Genomic DNA, 13,800 nt, shown 5'->3' with positions numbered 1-13,800 from the left:
AGAGCAAGTGGTTAAGGAGAAGAGAACTAAAGTCAGTGGATAGAGCAGTGGAGAGAGAAGGGATGTTAAAGTCACCAGTGACAATGGCCCTCATTACAACCCAGGCGTTAAGGGGTTAACGGCGCCGTAAAAAGGTGGCAGCGCCGTTAAACCCTTAACATCTGATTACGAGGTCCCTTTGCGGGTGGCACTTTAACGCCTGCTTTTAGCAGGCGTTAAAAAACCAACCCGCAAAGGGACCTAGGAGCTAATTACGGCACCGTAATTTACGGTGTCATAATTAGCGCCTTTCCCAGTCCCATTGAGCCCTCTGGGGCAGAAATGGGAATGGGGAAGGGCCATGGCGGCATGGGGAATTACTGCCCCGCCAACCTCGGAATGGGGCGGTAATTCCCCATTCCGCCATGGCGGAGTCGGTAAGTTACCGGCATGGACCATGGTGCTATTAGCACCATGGTCCAACGCCTGGGTCGTAATGAGGGCCAATGAGGTGATGGTGTGGAGGAAGGGAGTCAATTAGTTAAATTAGAAGTAAAAGGATCCTTGAAACTGAAAAGGAAAAAATAGAGTTAGAGTAAAGGAGCCTCGCACATGGTTGCACAAGGGACCCTTCACTCTAAAAAAGAATTACAAATCTGTTACCGGCACTGGCGGTGCGTCATGGAAAAAACTGTTTCACCATCAAGTAGCAGCAAGGACCATGAGACAGCCCTGGATAGGCTGTCTTCCAAGTAAGGAGCATAAATATAGCAGGCGGGTCAGTGGATGCAGATGGCCAGGAGATCTACAGAGTGGCCTCCAGGCTTTCCTGTGATTTCCCTTTCCCCACCTATTAAAAACCAAGATCAATCTCACTGACTCCAACTCGTACCCCGTCAACCGATATATCCTGCATATAGCTAACAGGTTTCACCAGGGCATATCTGTTTTATAGGGATATGATATATGATATGATAGGTTATTTATAATGCACTTAATATCCAGAGGTTTCTAAGCACAGACCCAGGGATCGAACCTATGTTGCACCATGTCGCCTTGTTTCCAAGGCGAGCACGTTGCTGCTGAGCTATCCTCTGCGACATCGCAAGGGAAATACCCGAATTAAGGAGAGTCTACATAAGAGTAGGAACAAAGGTACTCATAGCAGGAAGTGATTCACAGTCATTTATTATTGCTAATTAAAGATATCAGGGTCGTCAGGCCTCCATGATTGGCAGCAACTAGCACCAGAGTGAGACCCCAACTGGCCTTTGTGGAACTTTCCCAAAACCACCACCCTCTACAACCATGCAGCTTTTTGTGAAACAGGTATAGGTGGGCACAAAAAAAACCTTTATGCCTTAACATACTACTAGACCTCCCTCTAACCTATCTCCAAATCCTGCTTACATGGTTCAAGATCATAATGGTGAGCCTTGTTGTGATGTTGAGATGGGGTGGAAAGGCAAAGGTTAGTGCAGGATGGATTTCCCTCTAATACCCTTAAGGAAAAAGACACTAGGTTAGACTAATTGACACACGAAAGGAAAGATGGGCAAAGGAATGCTGGTGAAGGGTTCTTTAGTCTTCTTTGCTTATCTATACTTTTTTTCACCTAGTACACCAGCAGGGTTTTTATACATTTTTGGATAAAAAAGGGGAAACACAAGATACTAGGCCAGCCATGGCCAGTCTCCAAATCCATGGGGCATAGACTTCGGTCATGCTGTATTCACCATAAGCAAATCAAAGTACACATTTGCATTTGCTGAGGGCCAGGCCCACTACCCACACACCAAATGTACAAGTTTTTCTCCTTACATTCTCACACTTTTGAAAAATAAAACACAAGATATATTTCCAAAAACATGTGTTCAGGTCCTAAAACACAGCACATATTTGCAAAAGCATGCTTTAAAGTTCTTGCTGACCCTTCTCGTGCATATTGCTGCAATACCATCCCGCACTTCAGCCTGTACCCACGAGCAGACTTTTTTTTTTCTCCATTCAAATCTATCTCAATTTTCAGAAAACTAGCTGGTCCCTGGTAGCCATGCTCACTTTAACCCCATTGCTGGTCCCTCATGGTCATGGCCAGTAGCCAGATTGTCTTAGGCCATGCCCCAGACAATCTGGCCACTGGCCATGGCCACAGGCTATACCTCAGTCACCAAAGGTATATCACACATTTTTGTACCTATATTATGACACTTCAAAAAATAAAACACGGACACATTTGCAAAACAATGCTTTCAGGTCTTTGCCAATTCTCCTTACCCTAGTTTGCAGCAAATACATCCATGTTTTTTTTCAAAAGTGTCAAAATGTACGTACATGCAACAGTCATATAACCTAGACCTCACTCGACAAAATCCATTCAGACTTTAACCAAACATTCAAGGTTGAGTCTATAATCTTTCTGAAAACTTTTTTCTATAGTCGTCAAACGGCAACAAAGTTAAAATCCATCTAAAAATGTTGAGACCCACCCTCAAATGTTGCCCCTCTTGACAACATCCCAGGAAACTTTGCAAAAAATTTCAAATCTAGGTCTACAATCTTTTTGCAAACTGATGTTCAGATTTATCAAATGGCACCACATGTATAAGCCTTTAAAATATTTTGGGACCCCCCTCTAATTTGGTTCCCTCTTGCCAAAACAGCACCACACTTTGCAAAACCATTCAGAATCAGGTCTAGAATGAAATTCCCAAATTTCATGCCGTTTCATTAAGTGGCGCCAACGTTATGAGCCATCCAAAAACTAATTTTCACCAACCCTGTAATGCACAAATAGGCATAGATGTCCCCGAACATCTCTGATGGTCGCGAACATCACAGGACTGTCCCAGACTGTTCGCGGACATCGGAGAAGAAAAACGCCTGCCTTTTGGCTTTTTATGGCCATATCCCATCCCATCCTAATCACCCCTCACCTCGGCAGAGATTGTTTCACTGCGATGTGTGTAGACACCCAACATGGCGGGCGCTTCCAAAAATCTGACGCATCTCACACTTTTCAGCATCCAATCAGCGGGTGCATCTGATGTCCGCGAACCTCACGGCCCCCTCTGGGCCAATTGGAGGCCGGTCCACAGACTGAAAAGGGAAGTGAATCCGTAGACAGAATCCAAAAATAACTACTGGACGGATTTAAACTAAATTTACAAAAGCACACTTTTGGGACCAAGGTGCAGCTCCTGCCGTGAATTTGGTAAAAATCTGTCCACCGGTTTGGCCTGTAGGCGTAAGCAACAATTTATTGCCATTGCATACATATAAAAACCACAAATCTTGGGATCCCCCCATAACTTTGCCCCTCCTTGACGAAACTTCACCAGACTTCGCAGAATCAATCTGACAGGGCCAAATACTTTTTTTTGCGAAGTTATAAGCCACCCAAAAAGTGCTCTTCCTATGGTTTGAGCAACTTAACCATAACTGCAGGGCCACAGGCCCTCCTCATGTTATATATATATACATATATATACATATATGTATTCAATGAAAAAACTTTGTTAAAGGGACGTTATGGTTAAGTTGCACTAAGAATAACCTTTGAAATTCACTGAAAAAACTTTGTTAAAGGGACGTTATGGTTAAGTTGGACTAATAAAAACCTATGAAATTCAAAGAAAAAACTTTGTTAAACAGACGTTATGGATCCAAGTAAAACCGAAAAACCCCTGAAATTTGTCAGTTATGGTAAGCTAAGCAACGTTAACTCGCGCCACCACCAATCACTGCTAAGACTAACACCCAGGACATCAAAGATGACATCACCGGCCTATCTTGGTATGGCCAGTCTGAATATACTTTCTTTCTGTGACATGGCATTTTTTATTGGCTGGGAGTCCTCATAAGGTAATACTGGCAGATATTGCTGCAGCATGCATGGACATGTATATGGGCACAGCCACCATGAACATGATTTATATACTGGCATATGTTGTGAGCAAAGGCATCATGAGAATGCACTGGAAAATGGTCCTTTGCAATGTTGGGGATTTCCATCTATTGGATTTTTCATGTGCTACCATAGAAAACTGATTGTAAACTGTGAGACTTTTTACCCACGTTTTTACAGAAAGTGTTGTCAAAGGCACCATGTCAACCCATTATTTTGAATATTTTATCAGGGGGAGAACCCCTGAATCCTCCTTGTTTGGTTCGAGATTCCCTGCTGCCGTCGGTTGTTCCTGCTTATTGTGAACATACATTTACGCCCCTCCATGTAAAAAATGTGTCAGCCACCAATGGTGTGTTCCATGATCCTAATGAAATGATTCATTGGAAATGCTGGGTGAGGCTACAGCTGTAAAAAAAACACTTGCCAACAAATTGCAGCAAACAGAACATTTTCCCTTAAAGGTAAAGGTGTCCATTTTATTGTCTAAGGATTCGGTTTGCTTACAGATACTTTGGTTGCTCTCATTAGAGAAGGGGCTTGGCAAATATCAGCATTAAAGGCTTTACAAGGTGTTAAGGCCATGTCTACCTCTCCACTGCTGGTCTGGCCTACTGGGCTAGTGGTTTGGAGAAATGTCCTGGCCCTCAGAATTGGCCTATGAGGGGCCATCATGGTTGTCCCCTGCCATGTGATGTGCATGAAGGTGAGAGGAGCAGAGGTTGTTCCAAATACCTTATACCTTTCCCAGGCTCAGCATCCACTGGTTCTGAGGTAACCAGAACCTCTAATAACTATTTTTATTTATTTATTTATTTATATAGCGCCGACCGCCCGCAGGCATCGGGGCGCTCACATAGAGACAAGGACAAGACTCCGAGAAGCCTAGAACGTGCAACAGGACAGGTACAAAGATACTAGAGACCTAATTAAGTGGTTCTAGGTCGAGGGTTACTTAAATAGCTCAGTTTTAAGCCTTTTACGAAAATCCGTAACGTTTGGCTCCAATCTGATGTACTTGGGCAGTTTGTTCCAATTGGCTGCCGCTCGGTTGGGGAAAGCTCTACCCAAGCCGAGTTCCTTCTTATATTTCTGGGGAGTCATAAATCCATGTGCTTCTGATCTTAATGTCCTAGGGGGATGGTAGAAGGAAAGTTTGGATTTCAGATAGGCCGGAGCCTTACCATATAAGCACTTGTGGGCTAGACACATGGACATGAATTGAATGCGATCCTCTATTCTCAGCCAGTGATGATCCCGTCTAGCTTCACTAATCTAATGTGTTCACTTCTTGCTTTCTTTTTTACCATTCTGATCGCATTATTTTGGACCAGCTGGAGTTTACGGATACTTTGCTTGCTAGCTCCTGCCAGGAGGGCATTCCCGTAGTCCAAACGCAACATGATGGTAGCTCTTCCTATTGTAGTGCAGTTTTTCTCGCTCAGTAGGGGTCTAATTGCTTTGAGAAGCCTAATGTAATAGTTGTAATTTTTGCTAACGTACATAGCCTTTGCATCTGAGTTTAGGGAGGCTTCCAGTGTCATGCCTAATGTTTTGACTTTGTCTGCCACTGGAATTTGGGTTTCTTTAATTTGGAAAGCCTTATTATCATCAGAGAGGGCCTGAGTGGAGCCGAAAACCATTAATTCGGTCTTATTGCAGTTCAGGCACATCCAATTATTGTCCATCCAATCTTCGATGTTTTCGTATAGTGTGTTAACTATCTTGCAGGTCTCTCAAAACCAGGCAGTGGACTTCATCACAGTTTCCATAAGTGGGCGAGATAAGACAAGATATGTTTCAAGAAGGGGTGCCTCCAGTGCTAGCCACATTTCCCTCAATATGTATGACACAGTTTAAATAAAAGGGCCTTTCAGCAGCCAAAATAGGTCCTGGATGGTTACATTCTGAATCAGAGCCCAGAAACATGCGTTCACTGATAAATAAAATAGCTGCATTTCCCATGAGATCCTCACTACAGAAGCAACTCTCATGACTTCTTACGAGAACAGGCACATTTTGGCGGTTACCTTGAGGACATGCCCCCGTGAGGACCACGCTTGACATTAACGTTCACTCCAGATTGGATTTCCCACTGTATCTAGAGGAACTCTTCAGTGTCTGAAAAAGCAAAGAAGAATGACATTAACAAGTACGATTAGAGTGCTGCACCTTCTATAGACATAAAGATGGATACTTGATTTAAGGAATCATTCGAATTCTCCAAGATGCAGGGTCACCCCTCCACTCCTTCAATGGGCCTTCTGGGAGGATATGTCTGATCATCTGTAAGGGATTACAATATAGCAACTTAGATGACTGTGTCTAAAGACTTCAGCTGCTTCTCACTGATGAGGCCTAACAAGGCCAGGCTATACATATCTGGGGTTGCCTGTATACTCATGCAGGAGGGACAAGAAATTGCCATTAGATCTGAACTGGATCTGTAGGGTGGGAAAAGGCCTGCTTATTGTTAGTCCCTTTTGTAATTGGCAGAACACATGGATAAATTAAATGGAAAGGAATATTACCTCGGGCAATTTCGATTGGTTGAGAAGAGTTTTTATCCACATCCCGCATACTGCCACATCCTTCCAAGAGATTGATTTAAAAAATATATGTATGGTTTGGCCTTTCACCAGGGATCAGTTGTTTTGTCAAATAATTATAAAACATTTTTTTAACAAATACAACTATTTTCCCCATGTTGACCCTTTTAACATTTTCTCTAGAGGCTGAAATCCCTGCCTCCATCCACAAATCCTCATTTTGGATAAGCACAGCTGCAACACAAACTGAAGCGGCAGGCATGGCGCCAGTACTTTCATTTATCTGTTTAGCACTTGATCCCTGGGATTATTATCATGTGTAGTGGAGGAATAGCATGCTACCGCGACACATGTGAAGCATAAAAGCAGGCCATACCAACACAGCATGCAGCTCCAAAACCACACTTTGCCCTTCTGCAAGCAGATACATTGTAATATATATCGCTCCAAGAGAATTGCTGTCAAAGTGCTGCTCGCATTTCAGGCTTCTTTGTACAACTCTATAACAACTGTGAACTTATAGTAAATGCTTTGTTATTGTCTATAAACAGGTCTGTTGAAACTTGCTTCAGTATTTCTGATGCCAGAATGAAAAGTATATTAGATTAAAGCAGGATGCGTAATTGGTGGCCGTTTGAATAATCTACAAAGGGGGGCATTGTCAGCATACGAGTCTCTGGTGGAAACATTTAAAGGCAGATGATTTCCTGACAAAACATCAAGCAGCTGATGTTATCTTGATGAATATGTGTGCAACACCTGAATAACTAGAATACTTGCAGATGAAACATGCCCAAGGTTTTGCGATTGACATTAAGGGAAGAAATAGAGTGAGTGACAAGATGCCACTTGAAGTCAGTGTTGAATTTCCAAACTGCTGTAAGCAATATGCAAGAGTTACTGTTGGGCAAAAACTGTACTTTTACACAAAAAACATGGGATCAATACGCGCTTTTTGAAAATCCCAGCTGATTTGGTCTGCCATTAAAGTGTTGCAGTAAATACCTTGCAAAAAGATATTTATATACAGGCATTATCAACTCAAAATCATATGGCATCCCCATTTCCACTATGCAGTGAAGTTGATGAAAGAATTGTACGCATCCATTATAGTTGAAGAGTAATTAAATGGTACACACCCTCAGCCGCCAGATCAAATACTGTGCGCACAAAACAGTACTTGTTCAGGTTTCCTCTTAGGATATCTCATTAGCTAACAAAACTGTTAATGTAATAGAGAAATATAATTACAACATAACAAATGATTACTGTTTGAATGCGTTAAATATCTGTTCAAGTGAAAATCCATAACTGCACTGATAATTATATAGAACAGTTCTGGAACACTTTTTGCTTAATATTCATTTGTGAAAGTCACGTTTCAATAGTTTGTAGGGGGAACTTTTTTTTAGGTCAAGCCATTCCACAAGATATGTCTATTTTTTAAAAACATTGTTGTTTTATCATTATCATATATAGTGTATGAGTGGCTATTGTTATTGCACAAAGTGTAGTGCTTTAAAAAATATAATTCAAAGGAATTATGTATTGTAGGTGAATTACAGGGAAGAAATAGTTCTTATCACTTGTTTTTTTGTTTAATTTATAAAATGTCATCAGGTTAAAAGCAAACCATATAAGTCCTTTTGTTTTTACAGTTTATACAAACCCAGTGCAGTCATCACTACAATTACAATTAGACAACTTGGCTAAAATAAAACTAAAACAATTAATGATATAAATTATACAAATATGTGTTGTTCATCTATGCAAAATTGCCATAATCTCCTTACCATTTTTATAAAATGGCATAATCAATCGCTGCCATAGTCTTTGCTGCCTTAGTTCTGATAATGTCCTATAATGTAAAACATATGGCGGTTTGTCTCGAAATACTTCCCAAATGTTAACAAAAGTTTAATTCAGGGGTAACTCCAAAACATGATCCAATGCTAAACCAAACTGGTACTGTATTAAGGCTAAATCCTAAAAATAAATGTCTCACATATTTATTTGGTAGAAATAATCTTTGTGAAACTCCTGAATCATAAATATCATGGAGCGAATTACAACCATGTTTTCACTTTCATTTCTGCCTGCCTATTTGTAAACATAATGCTGCTGACCTATATTTTGTGCATTGTTACTAAAATGTCTTCAACATTATCATCTTGAAGCTGTGACTTAGTTCCAGTGAATCACAGTTTTCAACCCTTTAAATCTTGTACACATTTTATATACATATGAAAATTCACACCCAAGTTAATCTTCACTTTGGTGTGAGCTTTTATATGTACAGTAGTGTACATGTATACAATGTCTAGTTTATTTACATGATGTTCAGTCATTCAACATATCTGGTAGCTCTTCTATATGTGAGTGAGTTCTGAATGGCATAAGTGTGTGTCATGTGTGTATGACAAGTAAGTAGCGTTTGAGTGGTCGGTGCCCTATACTTCTTCAATGTGTATGAAAACTCACAGAAAAGTGAGGTTTCATAATTATTTGTTTACGTGGCATATATACAGGTGTAACAATTTGTACATGTATGCAATTTTTGTATTATTATTAATTAATATCTACTACATGTTTCACAGACATATGAAAAATCATTGGTCACCTGAATGAATCTAAATATTATATATGAACTAAATATTATACATGAACCCACATCTAAATCTAATATATGAACTGTACGCATATATGTAGGAGATGTGCATTTCAAACATATACATCAATATACATATGAGAACTCACATTGAAATCAGGGCTGACTTTGAGGTTGGTTTTCAGGAGATGTGAATTGTGTACATGTACGAACTGAACCACTCTTACACACCTATATGTATAAAAACAGCATCAAAATCAAGTCCATATAATGTGAGTTTTCACACTTATAGGAGACTTATTGGACATATGCATTTCATGACTTTATACCAAACACTCATACACCAATTATACCCCATACACTCACATGCCAGACACACACCAAACACACTTATGCCTTACACCGCACATGCACCGCCTCCTATACACATAAAATCCCACATTAAAATGAGGTCTAACTTAGATATACGTTTTCAATACTTTTACGTATAAGAGGTTTATAAGAGTTTTGCATTTCATACATGTTCGCAATTTACATCTCATATATGGCTCATATAGATATGAAAAGTAACATCAAAGTCACCCCGAACTTTGATGTGATTTTTCTTACATATAGTAACATATATGTATGAAATTGACGATCTTCTACATGTAAGTGTACAGTTTTTATAAAAGATGCGCTTTCATTATGCAAATGTGTGATATATAGATCCATCTTAAGTCAGGTTAGCATGAAGCAGCAACTGTGATTTGTGATTTTTAAGCTGTGTTCGTTGTGGTACATTATGCATGCATTTACCTGCAGTGGTGCATGTACCCCAGAGCTATTTGTGACAGGTGTGGACTATGAGTTGGTTAATGCCTTCAATTCACCATATGCAAGTCTGATATCTTCAGTACACACAGTACGTGCTCATGCCGAAGTGAAAAAAGCATGAGCAGCACATCACTGCTTCACTCTGGCACATTGACATGGACTGACACTGACATGTTGTCTCAAATGTGTCATTCACTCATCTGCTTGTCATCTGCTTCTCGTCTCTGCTGCTCCTCCCACCAGAGTCAGGTGATTGTGACTCTCCCACAAACTGGCTCCTACTCCCAGTTGTCACTTGATGGCATAAGCCTCGTGCATTCACTTCAAAAGATAGACACTGACAAGTGTGCCGCTCAACTCCCAGAAGCTCTTCTACTCTTCCACCAAAATCAGGCAAGGAAGACTCTCACAAGTGCCCTCAGGGATTTCCCATTGCTTCTCTTCCTCCTCCAAGGTTCAGGTCTAGGGTGCCCAGTTTTCCGTTTTTATTAATTTGTATGAATAAATACAAATGGAAATCACTCTTTCTCCTTCCAGTATTTGTAAAAAGAGAAAACGTATCTGAAATTCATGTTTCTTGATTAGCTATTCAGGTTGATAAGTATGCCTTGCAGGCCAATGGCTGTGCAAAGTAATACAATTGAGAGGCTAAAAAGGGATGTATTTCTCTTTGACGTGGTTTAAAGGTCTACAATGATGTGTAACATGTCAGCAGAAGGAGAAGCTGTTAATGTATGAGGTGAAAATGGATCTTGGATTGAAAGGCTCTCTGAGCTTCCTATTACAGGCATCAAAGTGCTAAATTCTTTATTTGAATACATGTAGAAAAATACTAGCTCCAACTTATTATCTTTTACAGAGCAAATAAAAATGTGGATAAACACAAATAAAATGACTAAAAAATGTAAATACAGATGGAAATGTTGAAAAAATAAATACAATAAACCTGAGCCTTATGCGTGCCTTTACCACTCCCTTAAAGAGAAGGGCACTGACAGGTGTGTCACCAGCATCTCTGATGTCACCCCCACGAAAGTCAGGCAAGTGTGACCCTCCAACAAGCTCTCCCTCTGGGATTTCAGGTTCCTCTTGGCCCTCTTCCCAGGTGTCACCCGATGGCACATTTCTCTCCTGCTGACTTCTATAGATGGACACCTACTGGTTTGCTTCCGTCCGCCAAAATCAGGTGAGCGTGGCTATCCCACAAGCTGCCCTCAGGGAAATCAAGAGTTTCTTGTGTGTGTGTGTGTGTCTTTCAGCCAGGCTTCTCTCCCTGTCAAGGATTCCCGCTCCCTAAAGGTTTTCAACAACGCTCATTCACTCACTTAAAACCACGGAATGCGCCACACAGCTCTGCAAAAAAAAGCTCACTGTCCACTACTTCTCACTACCCTTATTGAAACTCAGATTTCCTATGCCTGCCTCCTGAAACCATCCCCTGCCACTTTGAAAGCTGCCAAAGACTGAAAAGGAGCTCCAACCACATGTCCGGTTTAAGCCAAGTGGTCATCTTCAGACAAACTTTTAAGATCGACATGTTCGAATCACTAGAAACTCTGGTGATTCAAGGTTCTAACAACTACATCCGTCCAGGCCTGGTCCTGAGCAGTACATGGGCTGCCAGAATTATTGCTTCATGATGGGGATGGCTTAATGATGCTTTCTTTTACATGTGTGTGCATATTCATCTCATAATATTCCCAATCTACAAATGAAAACGCGTCAGGATTTCCATTTAGTATGAAGACCCCAATGAAAATTCGGAAACTATTCTGGCAGGAGGATTTCAAAAAGGACACAAACATGTTTTTACAGCTGTGCGAGAAACCTACTCATTGTTTTTTTCTTTGTAGGCCGACAAGGGGATGACTTTATTCAAAGATATAACTGACACAACTGTTACCATGGTTGCTATCAACCTGAGAAAGGTCAGGCTTATTTGAATTCTAAACTATCACGTTTCTTTTACAAGATACCCACCGTGTAATGATCTGGGAAACAAAGAGCCATCCTCTGTACCCAACTGTGTATTTCATTGGGCTAATTTTACAGATAAGGGAAATCTGTCTCATTTTTTTGTAGTATGGGATGGCTGTTGCTCCAAAGGTACATCTGAGAGAATGGAGCTCCCGTATCAGATGACAGCTGTTCACAATACGGATGACTCTTTGTGTGCAGCAGAACATCACTCCTGGGTCTGTCTTCACCTGAGCAGTGACTGGCATGTATTTTCATGAATACGAGAGAGATCCGGTACATACATCTCTATTGTTGCTATGATGGCTACAGCTATTCATAGAGCCACTCTGCTCTCCCCATCAGTCTTCTGAAGTCCTATTCAGCACTAGTACTGTTAAGAATGTGCTGACAGGTTCTTCCATCGTACATGCCCCACCCACAAAGCGCAAAGGAGTGCTGTACATTCATAAAATCAGGAGGAAGAAAAAGTGGATTAGAATTCATGCAGCATTTTACATTCTTTGTAAGAAAGAAGAAATTGTCAATAGCGAGAAATGATGATGATGATGATAATGAAGTCTATTTATACTGCACACCACAATTGTGGTCTCGTTAATTCCTTGTGAAATACACATACAGTGACACACATAGATCAATAAATGGCACATACCTCAACACAATCTACATACACTTACACAATGCACAGAAAACACAATACACATGTCACACACAACAGTCAGGCGACACAAAACACGTAACACACAATGCATGCAATGTAATGTAAAGTTGTCTTGTATGATGGTCTTCTGCCATTTTGGCAGCCTCTTGAGGCATGCTCCACATACCGCATCAACCACTACATAGTTACCACAAACACAACACACCTACCAGACAACATCATCCATGCCTGGCAGCAATTACAACATGATGCATTCTGCCTGCTGTATGCTGCACCATATAATATACAACATTGTGCAACATCTAATTCTGTGTGGTACATGCCTTGGACAATGCCACATGCCATTTAACATGCCGCATGCCTACAGCAGATCTTTGAGCAGTGAGTGCTAGACACATAGAGGTCAAACAAGTTCTCCAAACTGCACTAGCTAAGAGAGCCCTCTGGGAAAGCCCAAACTAGAATCTAGGCAGATCTAACCAATGCCCATCATCCATACACAACAAGGACCTCATAAACATCTGTGAACCACAAACCATGAAGGTAGAAGAAGGTGCAACTCTTAACAAATGCCAATTCACCCTTTATTGCCACACATCACACCCCTTCATAACTGCCTACCACCATCGCCATACATCTATCGCAAACATGCAGACACATACAACACACTCAACATATTTAACCCACAGAGCCACAGCATAGTCCACAGAAACACTGTCTCCCTCAGTCACCCAGTTCCTTAAATACAAACCTCTCTTATATTACATCAATTGTGGCACAGTCACTGTTCCAGAGTCCATTGCCCTGTGCTCCCCTTCCTGGTGACACTCCCCACCACCAACATTGCCACACGTGGTTGCATCGTTCCACAGCACCCATTGCATCCATCCCAGCATGACCATCCACATCACACTCAACAGCCACATGACATAACCCTGTACTTCCTCACTACTGTTCCCTGCACGAACACCGTGCATCAATCTCCACTAATGCACACCCCATTACTATCCTCAGCCACAACAGCCCCAACTGGCATACCAACCCTCACATGACCCTACAACTGCACATGAAATGACCCCTCACAAACTTCAAATAATAGCTTGCTCCACAGCCACCAATAACACCCCTGAGTCACACATCAAATCCCCCTCCTAAGCTCCACTACCATTCATACTCCCCTATCAGTTCCATAACAACATGTCACATCAATCATACACGAACCCTAGATCAACACACCTCATCACTAGAAAGTCTCACACCTTCACACCACACCTCATCACAACTCATCATACCACACCATACC

The sequence above is a fragment of the Ambystoma mexicanum genome, chromosome 11 (assembly GCF_040938575.1).
Source record: "Ambystoma mexicanum isolate Mex_15411 chromosome 11, UKY_AmexF1_1, whole genome shotgun sequence".
Classification (NCBI taxonomy): domain Eukaryota; kingdom Metazoa; phylum Chordata; class Amphibia; order Caudata; family Ambystomatidae; genus Ambystoma; species Ambystoma mexicanum.
The sequence above is the reverse complement of the archived record's forward strand: the minus strand, read 5'-3'. Positions refer to the sequence as shown.